A 25,247-nucleotide genomic window follows, 5' to 3' on the forward strand; every position below is an offset into this window, starting at 1 on the left:
AGGGTTGGCCTATGGCTACACAGACTGAACACAGCGGCAGTGACGCAGGTGCAATGTTTTTGCATGTACGAGCTCAAAGTCAATGACAGATACATGCCTCTGAAAATGGCCATGATACTCATGCATTTTTACAGCCACTCCCCGTTATCACCTCCAAATGGTCACTTCCTATCAGTCACTTCTTGATCAAATCCTCATTGAGAGCGGGATTGCAGCAGCACCTTGACGTGTGTGCATTGTGATCGCAGCACATGCATAGGCTGCAGATAATCGCTCTGTCAGCATTGTGTACAAACATCAATTATGCCCTGAGACCAATGTGTTGCTAGTAAAGGTAAGCAAGCTGCTTGCTATAGAAAGGTGTCGAGCATTTTATAAAAAGTATTGCAAGAAAATGATTGCTCAACCCTTAAGATATAATAGGTGGAGATTTATTACAGTTTGGAGAGATATACAGTAGGCCCTCATTCCGAGTCGTTCGCTCGTTCTTTTTTTTCGCATCGCAGTGAAAATCAGCTTAGAGCGCATGCGCAATGTTCGCACTGCGACTGCGCTAAGTAATTCTGCTATGAAGAAAGGATTTTTACTCACGGCTTTTTGTTCGCACCGGCGAACGTAGTGTGATTGACAGGAAATGGGTGTTACTGGGCGGAAACACGGCGCTTTATGGGCGTGTGGCTGAAAACGCTACCGTTTCCGGAAAAAACGCAGGAGTGGCCGGAGAAACGGGGGAGTGTCTGGGCGAACGCTGGGAGTGTTTGTGACGTCAAACCAGGAACGACAAGCACTGAACTGATCGCACAGGCAGAGTAAGTCTGGAGCTACTCTAAAACTGCTAAGTTTTTTTTGTTCGCAATATTGCGTAAACTTCGTTCGCACTTTTAAGATGCTAAGATACACTCCCAGTAGGCGTAGACTAAGCGTGTGTAACTCTGCTAAATTCGCCTTGCGACCGATCAACTCGGAATGAGGGCCCTAAAGTAGAGATGTGCACCGGAAATTTTTCGGGTTTTGTGTTTTGGTTTTGGGATCGGTTCTGCGGCTGTGTTTTGGGTTCGAACGCGTTTTGGCAAAACCTCACCGAATTTTTTTTGTCGGATTCGGGTGAGTTTTGGATTCGGGTGTTTTTTTCAAAAAATCCTAAAAAACAGCTTAAATCATAGAATTTGGGGGTCATTTGATCCCAAAGTATTATTAACCTCAGTAACCATAATTTCCACTCATTTTCAGTCTATTCTGAACACCTCACACCTCACAATATTATTTTTAGTCCTAAAATTTGCACCGAGGTCGCTGGATGACTAAGCTCAGCGACCCAAGTGGCCGACACAAACACCTGGCCCATCTAGGAGTGGCACTGCAGTGTCATGCAGGATGGCCCTTCCAAAAAACACTCCCCAAACAGCACATGACGCAAAGAAAAAAAGAGGCGCAATGAGGTAGCTGTGTGACTAACCTCAGCGACCCAAGTGGCCGACACAAACACCTGGCCCATCTAGGAGTGGCACAGCAGTGTCAGGCAGGATGGCCCTTCCAAAAAATACTCCCCAAACAGCACATGACGCAAAGAAGAAAAAAAAGAGGCGCAATGAGGTAGCTGTGTGAGTAAGCTAAGCGACCCAAGTGGCCGACACAAACACCTGGCCCATCTAGCAGTGGCACTGCAGTGTCACGCAGGATGGCCCTTCCAAAAAACACTCCCCAAACAGCACATGACGCAAAGAAAAAAAGAGGCGCAATGAGGTAGCTGTGTGACTAAGCTCAGCGACCCAAGTGGCCGACACAAACACCTGGCCCATCTAGGAGTGGCACTGCAGTGTCAGGCAGGATGGCCCTTCCAAAAAATACTCCCCAAACAGCACATGACGCAAAGAAAAAAAGAGGCGCAATGAGGTAGCTGTGTGAGTAAGCTCAGCGACCCAAGTGGCCGACACAAACACCTGGCCCATCTAGGAGTGGCACTGCAGTGTCAGGCAGGATGGCCCTTCCAAAAAATACTCCCCAAACAGCACATGATGCAAAGAAAAAAAGAGGCGCAATGAGGTAGCTGTGTGAGTAAGCTCAGCGACCCAAGTGGCCGACACAAACACCTGGCCCATCTAGGAGTGGCACTGCAGTGTCAGGCAGGATGGACCTTCCAAAAAATACTCCCCAAACAGCACATGACGCAAAGAAGAAAAAAAAAAAGAGGCGCAATGAGGTAGCTGTGTGAGTAAGCTCAGCGACCCTAGTGGCCGACACAAACACCTGGCCCATCTAGGAGTGGCACTGCAGTGTCAGGCAGGATGGCACTTCCAAAAAATACTCCCCAAACCGCACATGACACAAAGAAAAAAAGAGGCGCAATGAGGTAGCTGTGTGAGTAAGCTCAGCGACCCAAGTGGCCGACACAAACACCTGGCCCATCTAGGAGTGGCACTGCAGTGTCAGGCAGGATGGCCCTTCCAAAAAATACTCCCCAAACAGCACATGACGCAAAGAAAAAAAGAGACGCAATGAGGTAGCTGTGTGAGTAAGCTCAGCGATCCTAGTGGCCGACACAAACACCTGGCCCATCTAGGAGTGGCACTGCAGTGTCAGGCAGGCTGGCCCTTCCAAAAAACACTCCCCAAACAGCACATGACGCAAAGAAAAATGAAAGAAAAAAGAGGTGCAAGATGGAATTGTCCTTGGGAATTGTCCCACCCACCCTTATGTTGTATAAACAGGACATGCACACTTTAACCAACCCATCATTTCAGTGACAGGGTCTGCCACACGACTGTGACTGAAATGACGGGTTGGTTTGGACCCCCACCAAAAAATAAGCAATTAATCTCTCCTTGCACAAACTGGCTCTACAGAGGCAAGATGTCCACCTCATCATCATCCTCCGATTCATCACCGTGTACATCCCCCTCCTCACAGATTATCAATTCGTCCCCACTGGAATCCACCATCACAGCTCCCTGTGTACTTTGTGGAGGCAATTGCTGCTGGTGAATGTCTCCATGGAGGAATTGATTATAATTCATTTTAATGAACATCATCTTCTCCACATTTTCTGGAAGTAACCTCGTACGCCGATTGCTGACAAGGTGAGCGGCTGCACTAAACACTCTTTCGGAGTACACACTGGAGGGAGGGCAACTTAGGTAGAATAAAGCCAGTTTGTGCAAGGGCCTCCAAATTGCCTCTTTTTCCTGCCAGTATACGTACGGACTGTCTGACGTGCCTACTTGGATGCGGTCACTCATATAATCCTCCACCATTCTTTCAATGGGGAGAGAATCATATGCAGTGACAGTAGACGACATGTCCGTAATCGTTGGCAGGTCCTTCAGTCCGGACCAGATGTCAGCATCAGCAGTCGCTCCAGACTGCCCTGCATCACCGCCAGCGGGTGGGCTCGGAATTCTGAGCCTTTTCCTCGCACCCCCAGTTGCGGGAGAATGTGAAGGAGGAGATGTTGACAGGTCGCGTTCCGCTTGACTTGACAATTTTCTCACCAGCAGTTCCTTGAACCCCTGTAGACTTGTGTCTGCCGGAAAGAGAGATCCAAGGTAGGTTTTAAATCAAGGATCGAGCACGGTGGCCAAAATGTAGTGCTCTGATTTCAACAGATTGACCACCCGTGAATCCTTGTTAAGCGAATTAAGGGCTCCATCCACAAGTCCCACATGCCTAGCGGAATCGCTCTGTGTTAGCTCCTCCTTCAATGTCTCCAGCTTCTTCTGCAAAAGCCTGATGAGGGGAATGACCTGACTCAGGCTGGCAGTGTCTGAACTGACTTCACGTGTGGCAAGTTCAAAAGGTTGCAGAACCTTGCACAACGTTGAAATCATTTTCCACTGCGCTTGAGACAGGTGCATTCCACCTCCTATATCGTGCTCAGTTGTATAGGCTTGAATGGCCTTTTGCTGCTCCTCCAACCTCTGAAGCATATAGAGGGTTGAATTCCACCTCGTTATCACTTCTTGCTTCAGATGATGGCAGCGCAGATTCAGGCGTTTTTGGTGTTGCTCCAGTCTTCTGTACGTGGTGCCTGTACGCTGAAAGTGCCCCGCAATTCTTCTGGCCACCGACAGCATCTCTTGCACGCCCCTCTCGTTTTTTAAATAATTCTGCACCACCAAATTCAAGGTATGTGCAAAACATGGGACGTGCTGGAATTTGCCCAGATTTAATGCACACACAATATTGCTGGCGTTGTCCGATGCCACAAATCCACAGGAGAGTCCAATTGGGGTAAGCCATTCTGCGTTGATCTTCCTCAGTTGCCGTAAGAAATTTTTAGCTGTGTGCGTATTCTGGAAAGCGGTGATACAAAGCGTAGCCTGCCTAGGAAAGAGTTGGCGTTTGCGAGATGCTGCTTCTGGTGCCGCCGCTACTGTTCTTGCGGCGGGAGTCCATACATCTACCCAGTGGGCTGTCACAGTCATATAGTCCTGAGTCTGCCCTGCTCCACTTGTCCACATGTCCGTGGTTAAGTGGACATTGGGTACAACTGCATTTTTTAGGACACTGGTGAGTCTTTTTCTGAGGTCTGTGTACATTTTCGGTATCGCCTGCCTAGAGAAATGGAACCTAGATGGTATTTGGTACCGGGGACACAGTACCTCCAACAAGTCTCTAGTTGCCTCTGCAGTAATGATGGATACCGGAACCACGTTTCTCACCGCCCAGGATGCCAAGGCCTCAGTTATCCGCTTTGCAGCAGGATGACTGCTGTGATATTTCATCTTCCTCGCAAAGGACTGTTGGACTGTCAATTGCTTGGTGGAAGTAGTAAAAGTGGTCTTACGACTTCCCCTCTGGGATGACCATCGACTCCCAGCAGCAACAACAGCAGCGCCAGCAGCAGTAGGCGTTACACGCAAGGATGCATCGGAGGAATCCCAGGCAGGAGAGGACTCATCAGAATTGCCAGTGACATGGCCTGCAGGACTATTGGCATTCCTGGGGAAGGAGGAAATTGACACTGAGGGAGTTGGTGGGGTGGTTTGCGTGAGCTTGGTTACAAGAGGAAGGGATTTACTGGTCAGTGGACTGCTTCCGCTGTCGCCCAAAGTTTTTGAACTTGTCACTGACTTATGATGAATGCGCTGCAGGTGACGTATAAGGGAGGATGTTCCGAGGTGGTTAACGTCCTTACCAATACTTATTACAGCTTGACAAAGGCAACACACGGCTTGACAAATGTTGTCCGCATTTCTGTTGAAATACTTCCACACTGAAGAGCTGATTTTTTTGGTATTTTCACCAGGCATGTCAATGGCCATATTCCTCCCACGGACAACAGGTGTCTCCCCGGGTGCCTGACTTAAACAAACCACCTCACCATCAGAATCCTCCTGGTCAATTTCCTCCCCAGCGCCAGCAACACCCATATCCTCCTCATCCTGGTGTACTTCAACACTGACATCTTCAATCTGACTATCAGGAACTGGACTGCGGGTGCTCCTTCCAGCACTTGCAGGGGGCGTGCAAATGGTGGAAGGCGCATGCTCTTCACGTCCAGTGTTGGGAAGGTCAGGCATCGCAACCGACACAATTGGACTCTCCTTGTGGATTTGGGATTTCAAAGAACGCACAGTTCTTTGCTGTGCTTTTGCCAGCTTAAGTCTTTTCATTTTTCTAGCGAGAGGCTGAGTGCTTCCATCCTCATGTGAAGCTGAACCACTAGCCATGAACATAGGCCAGGGCCTCAGCCGTGCCTTGCCACCAGGGATGTGCGTTGAGCTAAAAGGCTAAATAGGCACTAGCTAGCACCAGAGCCAGATTTACACACAAAATACAAAATATGAGCCAAAGGGTACATATGGGCATTATACACAGGTGCAGCAGTATAAACTCCTGGAAATTTGGTGAGTTTTGATCAGAGATGGGCAGAAAAGATACACAGGTGAGGCACTGCCTCACCTGCCATAGACTTTTTACTCCAGAGTTTTGGCTATAAAAATGATTAGAATAATGCAAAGAAGATATTTCAAACATATTCTTCATATTTTTCATATACTTTATACAATCAAAACTCTGATACAAACGTAAGTATGACAGGAAAGGCTCTGCCTCACCTGCCTCACCCCACCGCACGTCACTGCTTGCCACTCCATGTGGTAAATGGCATATTGGCAAGTTTACACTTCTCCTCCGACGATTTTATTTTAGATTTTTGAGTCCTTTTTTTACTGATATTTTGTGTTTTGGATTTTACATGCTCTGTACTATGACATTGGGCATCGGCCTTGGCAGACGACGTTGATGGCATTTCATCGTCTCGGCCATGACTAGTGGCAGCAGCTTCAGCATGAGGTGGAAGTGGATCTTGATCTTTCCCTATTTTTGGAACCTCAACATTTTTGTTCTCCATATTTTAATAGGCACAACTAAAAGGCACCTCAGGTAAACAATGGAGATGGATGGATACTAGTAAACTTATGGATGACGAGCGACTGCCGACACAGAGGTAGCTACAGCCGTTGACTACTTTACTGCGTCTGCTAGTATAGACTGGATGATAATGATATAACAAATATATATATATATATCACTACTGCAGAACAGGTATATATTGTATAATGACGGACCTGCTGGACACTGTCAGCACTGCAGACTCCTAAACTACTAGTATGAAGAAGATGGAAAAAAAAACAACCACCACAGGTAGGTATACAATTATGGACGAGCGACTGCTGACACAGAGGTAGCTACAGCCGTGGACTACTGTACTGCGTCTGCTAGTATAGACTGGATGATAATGATATAAAAAATATATATATATATCACTACTGCAGGACAGGTATATATTGTATAATGACGGACCTGCTGGACACTGTCAGCACAGCAGACTCCTAAACTACTAGTATGAAGAAGATGGAAAAAAAAAAAAACCACCACAGGTAGGTATACAATTATGGATGAGCGACTGCCGACACAGAGGTAGCTACAGCCGTGGACTACCGTACTGCGTCTGCTAGTATAGACTGGATGATAATGATATAAAAAATATATATATATCACTACTGCAGGACAGGTATATATTGTATAATGACGGACCTGCTGGACACTGTCAGCACTGCAGACTCCTAAACTACTAGTATGAAGAAGATAGAAAAAAAAAACCACCACAGGTAGGTATACAATTATGGACGAGCGACTGCCGACACAGAGGTAGCTACAGCCGTGGACTACCATACTGCGTCTGCTAGTATAGACTGGATGATAATGATATAAAAAATATATATATATCACTACTGCAGGACAGGTATATATTGTATAATGACGGACCTGCTGGACACTGTCAGCACTGCAGACTCCTAAACTACTAGTATGAAGAAGATAGAAAAAAAAAAAACCACCACAGGTAGGTATACAATTATGGACGAGCGACTGCCGACACAGAGGTAGCTACAGCCGTGGACTACCGTACTGCGTCTGCTAGTATAGACTGGATGATAATGATATAAAATATATATATATATCACTACTGCAGGACAGGTATATATTGTATAATGACGGACCTGCTGGACACTGTCAGCACTGCAGACTCCTAAACTACTAGTATGAAGAAGATAGAAAAAAAACCAAAACACCACAGGTAGGTATACAATTATGGACGAGCGACTGCCGACACAGAGGTAGCTACAGCCATGGACTACCGTACTGCGTCTGCTAGTATAGACTGGATGATAATGATATAAAAAATATATATATATCACTACTGCAGGACAGGTATATATTGTATAATGACGGACCTGCTGGACACTGTCAGCACTGCAGACTCCTAAACTACTAGTATGAAGAAGATAGAAATATAATGAATGACGGACCTGCTGGACACTGTCAGCAGAATGCGTTTATAGAATAAAAAAAAAAAACACCACACGAGTGTTTAACTTTTTCAGGCAGACAATATACTGGTGGTCACTGCTGGTCAGTCACACTGGCACTCTGGCAGCAAAAGTGTGCACTGTTAAATATGTACTCCTGCTATAACTGCTCCCCAGTCTCCCCCACAATTAAGCTGTGTGAGCAGTGAGCACTACTCAGCACAGTCAGATATACATAGATGATATTATCATGCAGCACACTGAGGCTGAGCACAGATATGGTATGTGACTGTGTATCGTTTTTTTTCAGGCAGAGAACGGATTATATTAAATAATAAATAAAACTGGTGGTCACCACTAGTATAACTATCAGCAAAACTCTGCACTCTCTGAGTACTCCTAATGCTCCAGTAAATCAAGTGTCTCACTCTCTATCTAAACGGAGAGGACGCCAGCCACGTCCTCTCCCTATCAATCTCAATGCACGTGTGAAAATGGCGGCGACGCGCGGCTCCTTATATAGAATCCGAGTCTCGCGATAGAATACGAGCCTCGCGAGAATCCGACAGCGGGATGATGACGTTCGGGCGCGCTCGGGTTAGCCGAGCAAGGCGGGAAGATCCGAGTCTGCCTCGGACCCGTGTAAAAAGCGTGAAGTTCGGGGGGGTTCGGATTCCGAGGAACCGAACCCGCTCATCTCTAATATAAAGTACTAAGCACTCAGCTTCTCTTAGCTTTGATAAGTGTCCCCCACCCCTTCCCCCTTCCCCCTTCCCCAGTGTTGGTGTGATAAACACAAACATTGGTTTTGCACAGTCCATGGATTGTGTTTATTTACCACACCAGTATTACATTTTAAGGGTTGAGTGCTCACTACCTAGTAATAGTTTAAAACTTGACATACAGTGCATTGTCCCTGGCAGCAGCATACACTGTACATCATAATAATTAAGGTTAGGACAACGACTGTATTTATGCTTACCTCTTAATGGACATAAATTGTCCTGAACTCTTTTCTTTTCAATGTGATTTTCTTTATCACTTACAATACTTATATGTGAGCAGAGTGACCTTTTCTACCGCTTACAGATGGCTGCTGAATGTCATGAGAAAAAAAGTAGTGACTGTACGTATAGAATTCTATTTTCTGTCCTTTTTCACTTAACCCTTTATGACCACTTGTCCATTTAAATAGACTTTGTTAAAAAAAAAAATGTATTGCTAGACTGTATTGTGATAACGGTTTCCATTCAAATCCCAATGTCTATTTAAATGTACGAAAAACACAGAAAATTTTCCAGCAGGTGGCAGCACTGTCCTCTGCGAGTCTGAAAGATGGATTCACCCAGAAAGATAGGCACAAGGTGAGTATACCACTTTTTTTTATAGAATATTTTTATTCAAAATAGAATGTCATATACAGATATCGCATAACAAACATGGAACACGTGCATTACACATATGAACCACAAAATAGTAAACATAGAAAAAATGTATTAAGCAGGAAGCACCATGTACAATACAATATATCAAGTTTGGAACAGAGTGCCGAGATAATAATTACATGTCACGAAACTCACTATTATAAATGCATAAATGAACAGACAAATATTCATACCGAATAAAATTGCGAAATCCATAAACAGTATAATAGCCATCATTAATCTTTTACATAATAATTAGCATTTCCATAGAACTAACTAACCTATAAAAACCATGTAGATAAATAAAAAAATAAAAACTGAAAAAGACGAACAGGAAGTAAAAGCACAATTACAAAACACTCAAAGCACAGCATCCACCCAGGGCCCAGCAAAACCCAACATCCTGTTAACCACTATAATTGAAGATCGGGGGAGGAGTATGGAGATTCGAGCCATGGGGACCAGATTTTGTCAAATTTAGAGGAAGCATTATTTTTCATATAGATGTAGCGGTCTTTGGAAAGAGTATTATTCACCAGGATCTTGAATGCAGAAAGTGAAGGACTATTAGGAGCCATCCATAGTCTCGCAATGCATACATTAGCTAAGGCACATACATTGCAAGCATACAGGCTCTTCCATCTGGACACAAAAGCAGAGCCTCCCATCCCCAAAAGACAAAACTGTGGGGTGAGGAAGTCCCCAGATATACCTGTTCCCTCCAAAATTTACCTGATCCCAGACCAAAACACACACACTGACGGACAATCCCACACAAGATGCCAGAAGGAACCCACAGCAACACCACATTTAGGGCAAACGTTGGAATGACCAGTTCCAAACTTAGCCAGCCAAACCGGTGTCATGTATGTTCTATGTAAAATAAAAAACTGAATGGCAAGAGCCCAGTCTTCTTCATCTATAGGGCCTAGATCACCCTCCCATTTCTCATGAAGACAAGATAGAGGGTCCGTATTAAACTTAGCAAGGAGATATATACAGGTGAGGGAAATCGCCTTAACTCAACCCAATTTGCTTACAAAGGTCTTAATGGGAAATGGGAGGATAGTAGGGGGCGATCCCAGGAACTGAGTCTGTAAAGCGTGCCAAAGTTGTAAATATCTATAGAAATGTATGTATGGTAAGCAATTTATGTACAGGCGCTAACTCTATTCAAAATGGGAAACTTCCCTTTGTTGTTATGTATCAAGGCAATGTATCGTCATCCAAGGGCTCCGTCCTAGGAAAATCTTCTGTCCGATGAATCTCCGATGTTCCACAAGTTTATATGAAAAATAGAAAACTATATGGTATAGTACGTTTGAAATGGATTTCCTATATGCTCAAATGAAAGTGGATGAGCCACACCCTTTAGGAATCCTTAATGTGAGATTTTACGTAATTACCAAAGAAAAAATGGTCAGTGAACAAATCGGTGCCTCGTGTCTCCTCCCGGGAGTGACACTGAAACGTTAGTGCAAAGGATAGTAGAAATGGCTCAATTACCAGAATGAAGAGAAAAAAACAGCATGTAGCTAATCTCTTTTCAGTCTTCCCAAGTGGTCACTCAGAAAAGCCCACACCTAGTTGTTTTCAGTGCCTCGTACCTCTTCCAAAGAACTAATATCCATGTATGGATCACAATTAAATTAGCTTAATTACCAGACTGAAGTGTCAATCAGCATATTCCATAATCTCTTTATGGTAGTCACAAATGGGACCTCTTCAGTCAAACATATCCCGATGTATCATGGGGTTATATGGAAAAATAGGGGGAAAAAAAAAACGCATAGCATAATACGTTTTTATTTTTTTCCCATAAAAGATTAATACACTGATCCCTTGCAGGAATCCTGAATATAAAATATAAACAATTACCAGATGACAATGAGTATAAGACCGTTTAAAACCAAATTCTTAATATCCCAGACAACACTCAATGGATGGCATAAGTAATAACAGAGTTGAACCAATTACCAGAGAACCAGAGTATCTGTGCATTAACACTCTGGAGGGTGTGGAGAAAGTTGTAGTCCCAGTGAGCACTCCGGATCGCTCCCCGGATCCCTCACCTTTCCTGGTAGTTTATGTCCGCTGTATCACCGTGGCTGTCCCTCCACCAACGCGTTTCAACCCGTAACTGGGTCTTTTTCAAGGTGATGAGTGTGCCTTCCCATGATCCCATATTTAAATCCCTTTTGTCCAATCAGGGACAGTCTCCATTCCAGATGATTATGTTCAGCTGTATACAATTCCCCTATCAATACGGGCCCTTCTTCCATTGTCATGGATACAGACCCAAAACTTCCTGTCAGCTCGCTATGACACTTATCTTTGCTCCTTCCGGTGATCGGTTCCCATGGTTACGGGTCCGCATAACTACGTTCCTTACTCCGGACTGGTGCTACCCGTAACTTCTACCTAACTAGTCTTGTTGCCCGCATCACTTCCTGCTGACGGTTTCCATAGTTACGGGTCCGCGTGTTGTGATTCCTGGCATCCAGCTACTGCTCTCCGTCTTCCCCGTCTCGCCGCTGCTCACGGTCTCGTCACTTCCGGTTACCGATTTCCATGGTAACCGTTCCGTACATTGTAGTCTCTTTCTTCTCGTTGTTATTAGGAGTCTCTAGTTGCCGGAATCTTCTCCTTTCACAAGAATTTACCACACAAATCTTTGTAAAGTTAATGCCAAAGGACAATTTCTTTATGGCTTCTTCAGTATTTTACAGTTAATGTTCCATTGTTTTTGTATTCTTTTTCTTTCTTCCTCCTTTTGTACATGTCTAATTTGTCCTTAAAAAGAGGCAAAAGCATATAGATGAGTGAAACATGTACCCTACTCTGTATAGATTGTAGACCTATAGTGGAAGTTTGAATGTAGGAATAACGGTAAGCTTAATATGTATGTCAATTTAGTATATATAGTTACAAGAACCACTTGAGTTCAAAGTCTAGGTTGAGACCATGTGGTTTGAGTGTATTGAATTCATAAATAAGTTTCATCTCGGCCTTCGCCAGTTGTGTACCTGTATCTTTTCGGCGAGTGTGTGCCTCAACGAGTTTAACCCCAACAAACTGTTTAACATGATTAGTGGAACAATTATGTGTATTCTTGAAATGACTTGACAGAGAGTGTGTATCCAATCCCTTCCTGATATTGCGGAGGTGCTCCCCCAGACGAGTTTTTAATGGTCTGGAGGTCCTCCCCACATACAATAGATTACATGAGCATTCTATTATGTAGATTAGATTGCGACTATTGCATGTGATGAACTCGTCCACTTTATATTGTATGCCATTAATTTCCACTTTCTCTATTTTCCTCTGTTCGCCTTTTATATTCCTGCACCCTGAACACATGCCACAACGGTGGAATCCTTTTGTCCGGATGCTTCTCTTTATTTGAGGTCCCGAATGTAGACTTCTCACCAGCTTAGAACCTATATTAGCTGCTTTTTTATAGATAAAAACTGGTTTCTCCGGTATAGCTCCCCCTATAACCGGGTCCTTCTTCAAAATGTCCCAATGTTTACGGAAGGATTTTTCCACTATTTTGTGCTGAGCTGTGTATCCTGTAAGGAATGCCCATTGAAATTTATTCTGTTCCAGTTGCGTATTATGTGTTTGCTTCTCCAAAAGTGTATTTCTACCGATTGCTTTTACTTGGTCCAGTGCTTTATCTATAATAATTGGGGCATACCCACTTGTTTTGAATTTCTGGGATAGTTGTTCAGCTTGTTGATAATAGACATTCTCGTCAGTGCAGTTGCGCCTAACACGTTTCAGTTGGCCTCCTGGTATGGAATTGAGCCAGTTGCTGTGATGGCAACTGGTGGAATGAATATATGTTTGTGAATCTGTCGGTTTTGTAAAAGTTTTGGTTTTTATTCTGTCACTCTCTATATAGATTGTGAGATCCAAAAAATTAACTGATAGTGGACTACTTTCAAAAGTAAACTGTATATTGAGCACATTGGTATTCAGGTAGTCGAAGAATTTCTCCAGGTGATTTCTACCGCCCTTCCAAATGAAAAGCACATCATCTATATAGCGAACCCAGGTCACCAGGTTCGCCCCATATGGATTATTATTCCAAATATGGTCCAGTTCCCACTGGCCCATAAAGATGTTGGCGTAGCTTGGGGCGAACCTGGTGCCCATCGCTGTGCCAACCTTCTGCAGAAAGAAATCTCCCAAAAACATGAAATAATTATTATTGAGAATGAAGGAAATACCTTCAATGATAAGATCTTGTAATCCCTTCTCAATACTGCTTAACTCCAAAAAATTTTTTACGGCCGCCACACCTGCTGTGTGGTCTATTATGGTGTAGAGAGATTTCACGTCTCCCGTAACTAGGAGGTATTCTTCTTCCCATTGGACTCTAGGTAATAATTGGAGTAGGTCCCTCGTATCCTTTATATGAGATTTATTGATGAGTACTAATGGTTGGAGATGATGATCTATAAACTCAGAGAGGTTGGCGGTAATAGATTCTATACCCGCCACTATAGGTCTCCCCGGCGGTTGTATTGGGTCTTTATGAATTTTAGGGAGAACGTAGATCACTGGTATCGTCGGTTCCGGATTCCATAAGAATTTGGCCTCTCCATCTTTAAGGATTCCTTTTTGATGGTAGCTGTTGATCAGACTCTGTAGTTCCATCATGATCTTTTTGGTGGGATCACTTCTCAATTTTTGATAGGTGATTCAATCATTCAATTGTCTGTAGACCTCATTCTCATACCAGCTTTTATCCATAAGGACTATTCCACCCCCTTTATCCGCGGGCTTCACTACTAACTCGACGTTGGATTTGAGTTCTTTAAGGGCTTTTCGTTCTTTATTTGTTAAGTTCTGTTTAACCCCTTTATTCTCAATTTTCCTAATGTCGTCGTGTACCATAGTGTAGAAGGTATCAATATGACTTCCCTTAATATGAGAGGGATAAAAGATGGACTTTGGTTTGAAGGTGGTCGCCTCCTGACAATCCGTATTGGATGCTTCCCCCTCTTTTGATAAGAAGAATTTTTTTATGCAAAGTTTCCGGATATATTTGTTGATATCTATAAACAACGTAAATTTGTTTATAGTAGCTGTCGGTGCATACTTGAGACCCTTCCCTAACAAACTAGTCTCCACCTCTGTTAACACATGTTTACTGATATTGAAAATCTTGACATGTTCTAATTGTCCTTTGGTGGATGTTTCTGCATCCTTCTTCTTTTCAGTTGAGGTGCCGTTTCTTATTTTTTTCCTATGTTGTCTCCTTTTCTCTTTTTGCCTATTTTTCTTTGTCTCAGCTCCTCCCCTTCTTCCCCTTTTGGGTTTACTTTTTGTTATTAAGCCCTGTAAGGAGGTCTTCTGTTCTGTATCCCTAAAAAAGGAGACCTATCCCTAAAGCTCTCCAGGGGTGTGTATCTATTGTTCATATCTCTCCTATCGTGATGGACATAATGGTCGTTCATTCTATCCCTAGTTATTCTTCCCTCCCTCCATGCTGGTCTATCTCTCCAATATGTTCTTTCTCCTCTATTGTTCCTTCTCATATCGATTCTTGGAGGGTGTCTATGTTGATTGTATGTGGAGAAGTCTTCCCGTCTCCTATTTTGTCGATTTGGGGGTGTTCTTCTTTCCCTGAAGTTCCTTACTGTATTCCATTCCAAAGGCTCCCAGTGTACATGGTTTTTTCTTTTTGGAGTGGTATCCTGTCTCGTATCCTGTATTGTTGATCTCGGGATGTCTTCTTCATCCTCTGATATCGAATCGTACTGGTCTTTTCCCATTTGTTCTTGTTGGGTCATTTCTTTCTTATCCCTAATGAATTTTCTAACTTTTCTGTCAATAAGTGATTTTTCATTTTTCTTAATCGTGTGTTCGATTCTACTCTCCAATTCTTTATATTCACTCATATCCTTATAGGGAGTGGTGAGATCCCTATATAGTAGAATCTGTTCATCCAATTTAGTTACCGTATATACTCGAGTATAAGTCGACCCGAATATAAGCCGAGGCACCTAATTTTCCCCAAAAAAACTGGGAAAACTTATTGACTCGAGTATAAGCCTAGGGTGGTAAATGCAGCTATAGCTGGACACGGCCCTCATACTGCCAGATATGCCCCCCAGTGCCAGATATACCCCCACAGTGCTAGAGATATGCCCCCATGGTGCCAGATATTTGCCCTCATAGTGCCAGATATGCTCCCACAGTGCCAGATATGCCCTCATAGTGCCAGATATGCCCCCACAGTGCTACATATGCCCACAGTGCTACATATGCCCTCATAGTGCCAGATATGCCCCCACAGTGCTAGATATGCCCCCATGGTGCCAGATATTTGCCCTCATAGTGCCAGATATGCCCCCACAGTGCTACATATGCCCCCAGTGCCAGATATGCCCTCATAGTGCCAGATATGCCCCCACAGTGCTAGATATGCCCCCATGGTGCCAGATATTTGCCCTCATAGTGCCAGATATGCCTCCACAGTGCATCATATGCCCCCACAGTGCCAGATACCATATGCCCTCACAGTGCCAGATATGCCCAGCCCCCAACTACCCCCCCCCCACGACACACCCGCGCTCCCCCCGACACACCCGCGCTCCCCACCCTGCAGCCTGTCTCTACTAACCTTCAATGACGGGGCACGAGTGCAGGCAGCAGCAGGCGGTGCGGGCAGCGGTGGCCGGCCTTGGGACAGAGCGCAGCGGCTGAGGAGGCGGGCGGCGCGGCAGTACTTCGGTGAGCATGGAGAGGGATGGCTGCAGCAGCGTCACTGGTCGATGCACCAATTACAGTGCGCTGCTGCGGCTCCCGAGTCCCCCTCTCTCCTCCTCCTCCTTCTCTCACGGCTGCTTCCTGTGCTCTGCTCCTGCACAGGGCTCCGGGCGCATCACTCGAGTATAAGCCGAGGGGTGCTTTTTCAGCACAAAAAATGTGCTGAAAAACTCGGCTTATACTCGAGTATATACGGTAACTCCTTTTTCCTTTCTTCTATTATGAGGCCCATCAGGGACATCGAACATTCTTTTATAATCCTATCCCATTCCTCCTTAAAATGTTCAGATGATGTTTCAAAGGATGCCTTCTTATGGATCTGTAGGCCCCTTGGTATAATTTGGTTGGAAATGTATTTCTCAAGAGTCACCGTTTCCCACCAAATTTTATTTTCTTTAAGGAGGGTCTTTTCTAACTTCCCCATGATATCTCCAAGACTTTCGTCCAGGAGTTCTATATGGTTTCCCTCATTCACGAATAATTTCTCTAATACTGATTTTCTGTGTTCTCTGTATTTAAACATACTAGCAGCACGTCTGGACACCCCTTTAGGAGAAATGAAGATATAAATGTATGGAGTGGTGTTGGTGTGTCCTAATGTGCGCTTTTGTTGGCTGCCCGTAGAAAAATGCTAGTAGGGAAATTTCTCCAAAAACCATGATTCTGAAAGTGTATGTATGGTAAGCAATTTATGTACAGGCGCTAACTCTATTCAAAATGGGAAACTTCCCTTTGTTGTTATGTATCAAGGCGATGTATCGTCATCCAAGGGCTCTGTCCTAGGAAAATCTTCTGTCCGATGAATCTCCGATGTTCCACAGGTTTATATGAAAAATAGAAAACTATATGGTATAGTACGTTTGAAATGGATTTCCTATATGCTCAAATGAAAGTGGATGAGCCACACCCTTTAGGAATCCTTAATGTGAGATTTTACGTAATTACCAAAGAAAAAATGGTCAGTGAACAAATCGGTGCCTCGTGTCTCCTCCCGGGAGTGACACTGAAACGTTAGTGCAAAGGATAGTAGAAATGGCTCAATTACCAGAATGAAGAGAAAAAAACAGCATGTAGCTAATCTCTTTTCAGTCTTCCCAAGTGGTCACTCAGAAAAGCCCACACCTAGTTGTTTTCAGTGCCTCGTACCTCTTCCAAAGAACTAACATCCATGTATGGATCACAATTAAATTAGCTTAATTACCAGACTGAAGTGTCAATCAGCATATTCCATAATCCCTTTATGGTAGTCACAAATGGGACCTCTTCAGTCAAACATATCCCGATGTATCATGGGGTTATATGGAAAAATAGGGGGGAAAAAAACCGCATAGCATAATACGTTTTTATTTTTTTCCCATAAAAGATTAATACACTGATCCCTTGCAGGAATCCTGAATATAAAATATAAACAATTAACTGATGACAATGAGTATAAGACCGTTTAAAACCAAATTCTTAATATCCCAGACAACACTCAATGGATGGCATAAGTAATAACAGAGTTGAACCAATTACCAGAGAACCAGAGTATCTGTGCATTAACACTCTGGAGGGTGTGGAGAAAGTTGTAGTCCCAGTGAGCACTCCGGATCGCTCCCTGGACCCCTCACCTTTCCTGGTAGTTGATGTCCGCTGTATCACCGTGGCCGTCCCTCCACCAACGCGTTTCAACCCGTACCTGGGTCTTTTTCAAGGTGATGAGTGTGCCTTCCCATGATCCCATATTTAAATCCCTTTTGTCCAATCAGGGACAGTCTCCATTCCAGATGATTATGTTCAGCTGTATACAATTCCCCTATCAATACGGGCCCTTCTTCCATTGTCATGGATACAGACCCCAAACTTCCTGTCAGCTCGTTATGACATTTATCTTTGCTCCTTCCGGTGATCGGTTCCCATGGTTACGGGTCCGCATAACTACGTTCCTTACTCCGGACTGGTGCTACCCGTAACTTCTGCCTAACTAGTCTTGTTGCCCGCATCACTTCCTGCCGACGGTTTCCATAGTTACGGGTCCGCGTGTTGTGATTCCTGGCATCCAGCTACTGCTCTCCGTCTTCCCCGTCTCGCCACTGCTCACGGTCTAGTCACTTCCGGTTACCGATTTCCATGGCGACGATTGCGACTATTGCATGTGATGAACTGGTCCACTTTATATTGTATGCCATTAATTTCCACTTTCTCTATTTTCCTCTGTTCGCCTTTTATATTCCTGCACCCTGAACACATGCCACAATGGTGGAATCCTTTTGTCCGGATGCTTCTCTTTATTTGAGGTCCCGAATGTAGACTTCTCACCAGCTTAGAACCTATATTAGCTGCATTTTTCTACGGGCAGCCAACAAAAGCGCACATTAGGACACACCAACACCACTCCATACATTTATATCTTCATTTCTCCTAAAGGGGTGCCCAGACGTGCTGCTAGTATATTTAAGTACAGAGAACACAGAAAATCAGTATTAGAGAAATTATTCGTGAATGAGGGAAACCATATAGAACTCCTGGACGAAAGTCTTGGAGATATCATGGGGAAGTTAGAAAAGACCCTCCTTAAAGAAAATAAAATTTGGTGGGAAACGGTGACTCTTGAGAAATACATTTCCAACCAAATTATACCAAGGGGCCTACAGATCCATAAGAAGGCATCCTTTGAAACATCATCTGAACATTTTAAGGAGGAATGGGATAGGATTATAAAAGAATGTTCGATGTCCCTGATGGGCCTCATAATAGAAGAAAGGAAAAAGGAGTTAACTAAATTGGATGAACAGATTCTACTATATAGGGATCTCACCACTCCCTATAAGGATATGAGTGAATATAAAGAATTGGAGAGTAGAATCGAACACACGATTAAGAAAAATGAAAAATCACTTATTGACAGAAAAGTTAGAAAATTCATTAGGGATAAGAAAGAAATGACCCAACAAGAACAAATGGGAAAAGACCAGTACGATTCGATATCAGAGGATGAAGAAGACATCCCGAGATCAACAATACAGGATACGAGACAGGATACCACTCCAAAAAGAAAAAACCATGTACACTGGGAGCCTTTGGACTAAGAATGGAATACAGTAAGGAACTTCAGGGAAAGAAGAACACCCCCAAATCGACAAAATAGGAGACGGGAAGACTTCTCCACATACAATCAACATGGACTCTCTCCAAGAATCGATATGAGAAGGAACAATAGAGGAGAAAGAACATATTGGAGAGATAGACCAGCATGGAGGGAGGGAAGAATAACTAGGGATAGAATGAACGACCATTATGTCCATCACGATAGGAGAGATATGAACAATAGATACACACCCCTGGAGAGCTTTAGGGATAGGTCTCCTTTTTTAGGGATACAGAACAGAAGACCTCCTTACAGGGCTTAATAACAAAAAGTAAACCCAAAAGGGGAAGAAGGGGAGGAGCTGAGACAAAGAAAAATAGGCAAAAAGAGAAAAGGAGACAACATAGGAAAAAAATAAGAAACGGCACCTCAACTGAAAAGAAGAAGGATGCAGAAACATCCACCAAAGGACAATTAGAACATGTCAAGATTTTCAATATCAGTAAACATGTGTTAACAGAGGTGGAGACTAGTTTGTTAGGGAAGGGTCTCAAGTATGCACCGACAGCTACTATAAACAAATTTACGTTGTTTATAGATATCAACAAATATATCCGGAAACTTTGCATAAAAAAATTCTTCTTATCAAAAGAGGGGGAAGCATCCAATACGGATTGTCAGGAGGCGACCACCTTCAAACCAAAGTCCATCTTTTATCCCTCTCATATTAAGGGAAGTCATATTGATACCTTCTACACTATGGTACACGACGACATTAGGAAAATTGAGAATAAAGGGGTTAAACAGAACTTAACAAATAAAGAACGAAAAGCCCTTAAAGAACTCAAATCCAACGTCGAGTTAGTAGTGAAGCCCGCGGATAAAGGGGGTGGAATAGTCCTTATGGATAAAAGCTGGTATGAGAATGAGGTCTACAGACAATTGAATGATGGAATCACCTATCAAAAATTGAGAAGTGATCCCACCAAAAAGATCATGATGGAACTACAGAGTCTGATCAACAGCTACCATCAAAAAGGAATCCTTAAAGATGGAGAGGCCAAATTCTTATGGAATCCGGAACCGACGATACCAGTGATCTACGTTCTCCCTAAAATTCATAAAGACCCAATGCAACCGCCGGGGAGACCTATAGTGGCGGGTATAGAATCTATTACCGCCAACCTCTCTGAGTTTATAGATCATCATCTCCAACCATTAGTACTCATCAATAAATCTCATATAAAGGATACGAGGGACCTACTCCAATTATTACCTAGAGTCCAATGGGAAGAAGATTACCTCCTAGTTACGGGAGACGTGAAATCTCTCTACACCATAATAGACCACACAGCAGGTGTGGCGGCGGTAAAAATTTTTTTGGAGTTAAGCAGTATTGAGAAGGGATTACAAGATCTTATCATTGAAGGTATTTCCTTCATTCTCAATAATAATTATTTCATGTTTTTGGGAGATTTCTTTCTGCAGAAGGTTGGCACAGCGATGGGCACCAGGTTCGCCCCAAGCTACGCCAACATCTTTATGGGCCAGTGGGAACTGGACCATATTTGGAATAATAATCCATATGGGGCGAACCTGGTGACCTGGGTTCGCTATATAGATGATGTGCTTTTCATTTGGAAGGGCGGTAGAAATCACCTGGAGAAATTCTTCGACTACCTGAATACCAATGTGCTCAATATACAGTTTACTTTTGAAAGTAGTCCACTATCAGTTAATTTTTTGGATCTCACAATCTATATAGAGAGTGACAGAATAAAAACCAAAACTTTTACAAAACCGACAGATTCACAAACATATATTCATTCCACCAGTTGCCATCACAGCAACTGGCTCAATTCCATACCAGGAGGCCAACTGAAACGTATTAGGCGCAACTGCACTGACGAGAATGTCTATTATCAACAAGCTGAACAACTATCCCAGAAATTCAAAACAAGTGGGTATGCCCCAATTGTTATAGATAAAGCACTGGACCAAGTAAAAGCAATCGGTAGAAATACACTTTTGGAGAAGCAAACACATAATACGCAACTGGAACAGAATAAATTTCAATGGGCATTCCTTACAGGATACACAGCTCAGCACAAAATAGTGGAAAAATCCTTCCGTAAACATTGGGACATTTTGAAGAAGGACCCGGTTATAGGGGGAGCTATACCGGAGAAACCAGTTTTTATCTATAAAAAAGCAGCTAATATAGGTTCTAAGCTGGTGAGAAGTCTACATTCGGGACCTCAAATAAAGAGAAGCATCCGGACAAAAGGATTCCACCGTTGTGGCATGTGTTCAGGGTGCAGGAATATAAAAGGCGAACAGAGGAAAATAGAGAAAGTGGAAATTAATGGCATACAATATAAAGTGGACGAGTTCATCACATGCAATAGTCGCAATCTAATCTACATAATAGAATGCTCATGTAATCTATTGTATGTGGGGAGGACCTCCAGACCATTAAAAACTCGTCTGGGGGAGCACCTCCGCAATATCAGGAAGGGATTGGATACACACTCTCTGTCAAGTCATTTAAAGAATACACATAATTGTTCCACTAATCATGTTAAACAGTTTGTTGGGGTTAAACTCGTTGAGGCACACACTCGCCGAAAAGATACAGGTACACGACTGGCGAAGGCCGAGATGAAACTTATTTATGAATTCAATACACTAAAACCACATGGTCTCAACCTAGACTTTGAACTCAAGTGATTCTTGTAACTATATATACTAAATTGACATACATATTAAGCTTACCGTTATTCCTACATTCAAACTTCCACTATAGGTCTACAATCTATACAGAGTAGGGTACATGTTTCACTCATCTATATGCTTTTGCCTCTTTTTAAGGACAAATTAGACATGTACAAAAGGAGGAAGAAAGAAAAAGAATACAAAAACAATGGAACATTAACTGTAAAATACTGAAGAAGCCATAAAGAAATTGTCCTTTGGCATTAACTTTACAAAGATTTGTGTGGTATATTCTTGTGAAAGGAGAAGATTCCGGCAACTAGAGACTCCTAATAACAACGAGAAGAAAGAGACTACAATGTACGGAACGGTTACCATGGAAATCGGTAACCGGAAGTGACGAGACCGTGAGCAGCGGCGAGACGGGGAAGACGGAGAGCAGTAGCTGGATGCCAGGAATCACAACACGCGGACCCGTAACTATGGAAACCGTCGTCAGGAAGTGATGCGGGCAACAAGACTAGTTAGGCAGAAGTTACGGGTAGCACCAGTCCGGAGTAAGGAACGTAGTTATGCGGACCCGTAACCATGGGAACCAATCACCGGAAGGAGCAAAGATAAGTGTCATAGCGAGCTGACAGGAAGTTTGGGGTCTGTATCCATGACAATGGAAGAAGGGCCCGTATTGATAGGGGAATTGTATACAGCTGAACATAATCATCTGGAATGGAGACTGTCCCTGATTGGACAAAAGGGATTTAAATATGGGATCATGGGAAGGCACACTCATCACCTTGAAAAAGACCCAGGTACGGGTTGAAACGCGTTGGTGGAGGGACGGCCACGGTGATACAGCGGACATCAACTACCAGGAAAGGTGAGGGGTCCAGGGAGCGATCCGGAGTGCTCACTGGGACTACAACTTTCTCCACACCCTCCAGAGTGTTAATGCACAGATACTCTGGTTCTCTGGTAATTGGTTCAACTCTGTTATTACTTATGCCATCCATTGAGTGTTGTCTGGGATATTAAGAATTTGGTTTTAAACGGTCTTATACTCATTGTCATCTGGTAATTGTTTATATTTTATATTCAGGATTCCTGCAAGGGATCAGTGTATTAATCTTTTATGGGAAAAAAATAAAAACGTATTATGCTATGCGTTTCCCCCCCCCCCCTATTTTTCCATATAACCCCATGATACATCGGGATATGTTTGACTGAAGAGGTCCCATTTGTGTCTACCATAAAGGGATCATGGAATATGCTGATTGACACTTCAGTCTGGTAATTAAGCTAATTTAATTGTGATCCATACATGGATGTTAGTTCTTTGGAAGAGGTACGAGGCACTGAAAACAACTAGGTGTGGGCTTTTCTGAGTGACCACTTGGGAAGACTGAAAAGAGATTAGCTACATGCTGTTTTTTTCTCTTCATTCTGGTAATTGAGCCATTTCTACTATCCTTTGCACTAACGTTTCAGTGTCACTCCCGGGAGGAGACACGAGGCACCGATTTGTTCACTCACCATTTTTTCTTTGGTAATTACGTAAAATCTCACATTAAGGATTCCTAAAGGGTGTGGCTCATCCACTTTCATTTGAGCATATAGGAAATCCATTTCAAACGTACTATACCATATAGTTTTCTATTTTTCATATAAACTTGTGGAACATCGGAGATTCATCGGACAGAAGATTTTCCTAGGACGGAGCCCTTGGATGACGATACATCGCCTTGATACATAACAACAAAGGGAAGTTTCCCATTTTGAATAGAGTTAGCGCCTGTACATAAATTGCTTACCATACATACACTTTCAGAATCAGGGTTTTTGGAGAAATTTCCCTACTAGCATTTTTCTACGGGCAGCCAACAAAAGCGCACATTAGGACACACCAACACCACTCCATACATCTATAGAAATGTGAGTTAGGTAAATTGAACTCATCTTTCAATTGCTGCAAAAGATTTTAATGTGTCAGCTTCGTATAGGTGGGATATGGAAACAATGGATCTAGAAGCCCAAACCTTCCACCCATCAAGAGTATTTAATTCAGGGAGCCAACTAGAGTACAGGAGGGGAGTGTCCGGATCTAAGCCGTCGAATTTGAGGAGAACCCTCAGGGCCTGCCAGATTTTTGTAGCCTGAGAGACAATAGGAGGAAAAAACTGAGATATGTTCCCACTCAATAAAACTTGCATGGGGAGAGGCCAGGAAAGTAACATTGGATAAACACCCAGTGTAAAGAATTGACATTAGCATCTTGCACCTAAGCACAATGGAGTGCCAACTGAGCGGGATAATAATACATTTGAAAATTAGGAAGTGCCAGTCCACCATCACATTGCTGCCTGATGAGAGTATTCAACTGTATTCTGGATCTTTTATTAGCCCATATTAAAGATGATAAATACTGTTCAGTTTCCAAAAAAAATATTGGAAAAATATATACAGGAGATTGCACAATAATATACAAAATTTTAGGCAGTAATAACATTTTGATGAGGCTGACCCTGCCAGTCACCGTCAATGGAAGCTTTTACCAAGTTTTGGATTTACGAGAAATTTGTTGCATGAGTGGGTCAAGGTTCAAAGGTATGAAGTCAGAAGGGTCATTTGTAATTTGGATACCAAGGTACTTAAATTGTGCCGGCCAGCAAAGCAGCAAATAAATTTTAGGAACAGTAGGAGGGGGACCAATAACTGGCATTATAAACGATTTAGTCCAGTTAAGATGGAGACCAGAATAACAGCCAAATTCCTCAATGACCTGCAACAGAATAGGCATAGATGTTGCATAATCCTGCAAAAATAAAAACAGGTCATCAGTATAAAGGGCATCTTATCTGTGCGATGGCCGATAGAGAATCCTATAATACCCGGGAGCGATCTAATTAGACAGGCCAAAGGCTTGATGGCTAGGGTAAATAACGTGGGGGAAAGGGGGCAGCCCTGCCTGGTGCCACGGGATAGTGTAAAGGAGGAAGAAACGTAACCATTTATTGAGATCCTGGCTCTCGGATGTTGGTACAGCAATTTGGTCCACTGTGTATAATTAGGCCCGAATCCCATACATTGCATGACCTCCCACAGGTAAGACCATTCAACACTGTCAAACGCCTTGGCCGCATCCTGAGAGACCATGACCAAATCAGAGTGAAACGCATGTGGGGCCTGTAGAATGGTAAGCAATCTACGCAAGTTGATGGAAGTGGACATCCCAGGCATAAAGCCGGTTTGGTATGGGTGAATGATGGAGGTGATAACTGTGTTAAGCCGTAGTGCCAAAATTTTTGCCAGGATCTTAGTATCGGTGGGAATCAGGGAAATTGGCCTACAGGAATCTGGACACCTAAGGTCCTTACCGGGTTTTGGTATCACTATGATAACAGCCTCAGACATAGAAGGGTGAAATTGATTGTTAGCAAAGATATCCAAATA

This window comes from Pseudophryne corroboree, chromosome 5, assembly GCF_028390025.1.
Source record: "Pseudophryne corroboree isolate aPseCor3 chromosome 5, aPseCor3.hap2, whole genome shotgun sequence".
NCBI lineage: Eukaryota > Metazoa > Chordata > Amphibia > Anura > Myobatrachidae > Pseudophryne > Pseudophryne corroboree.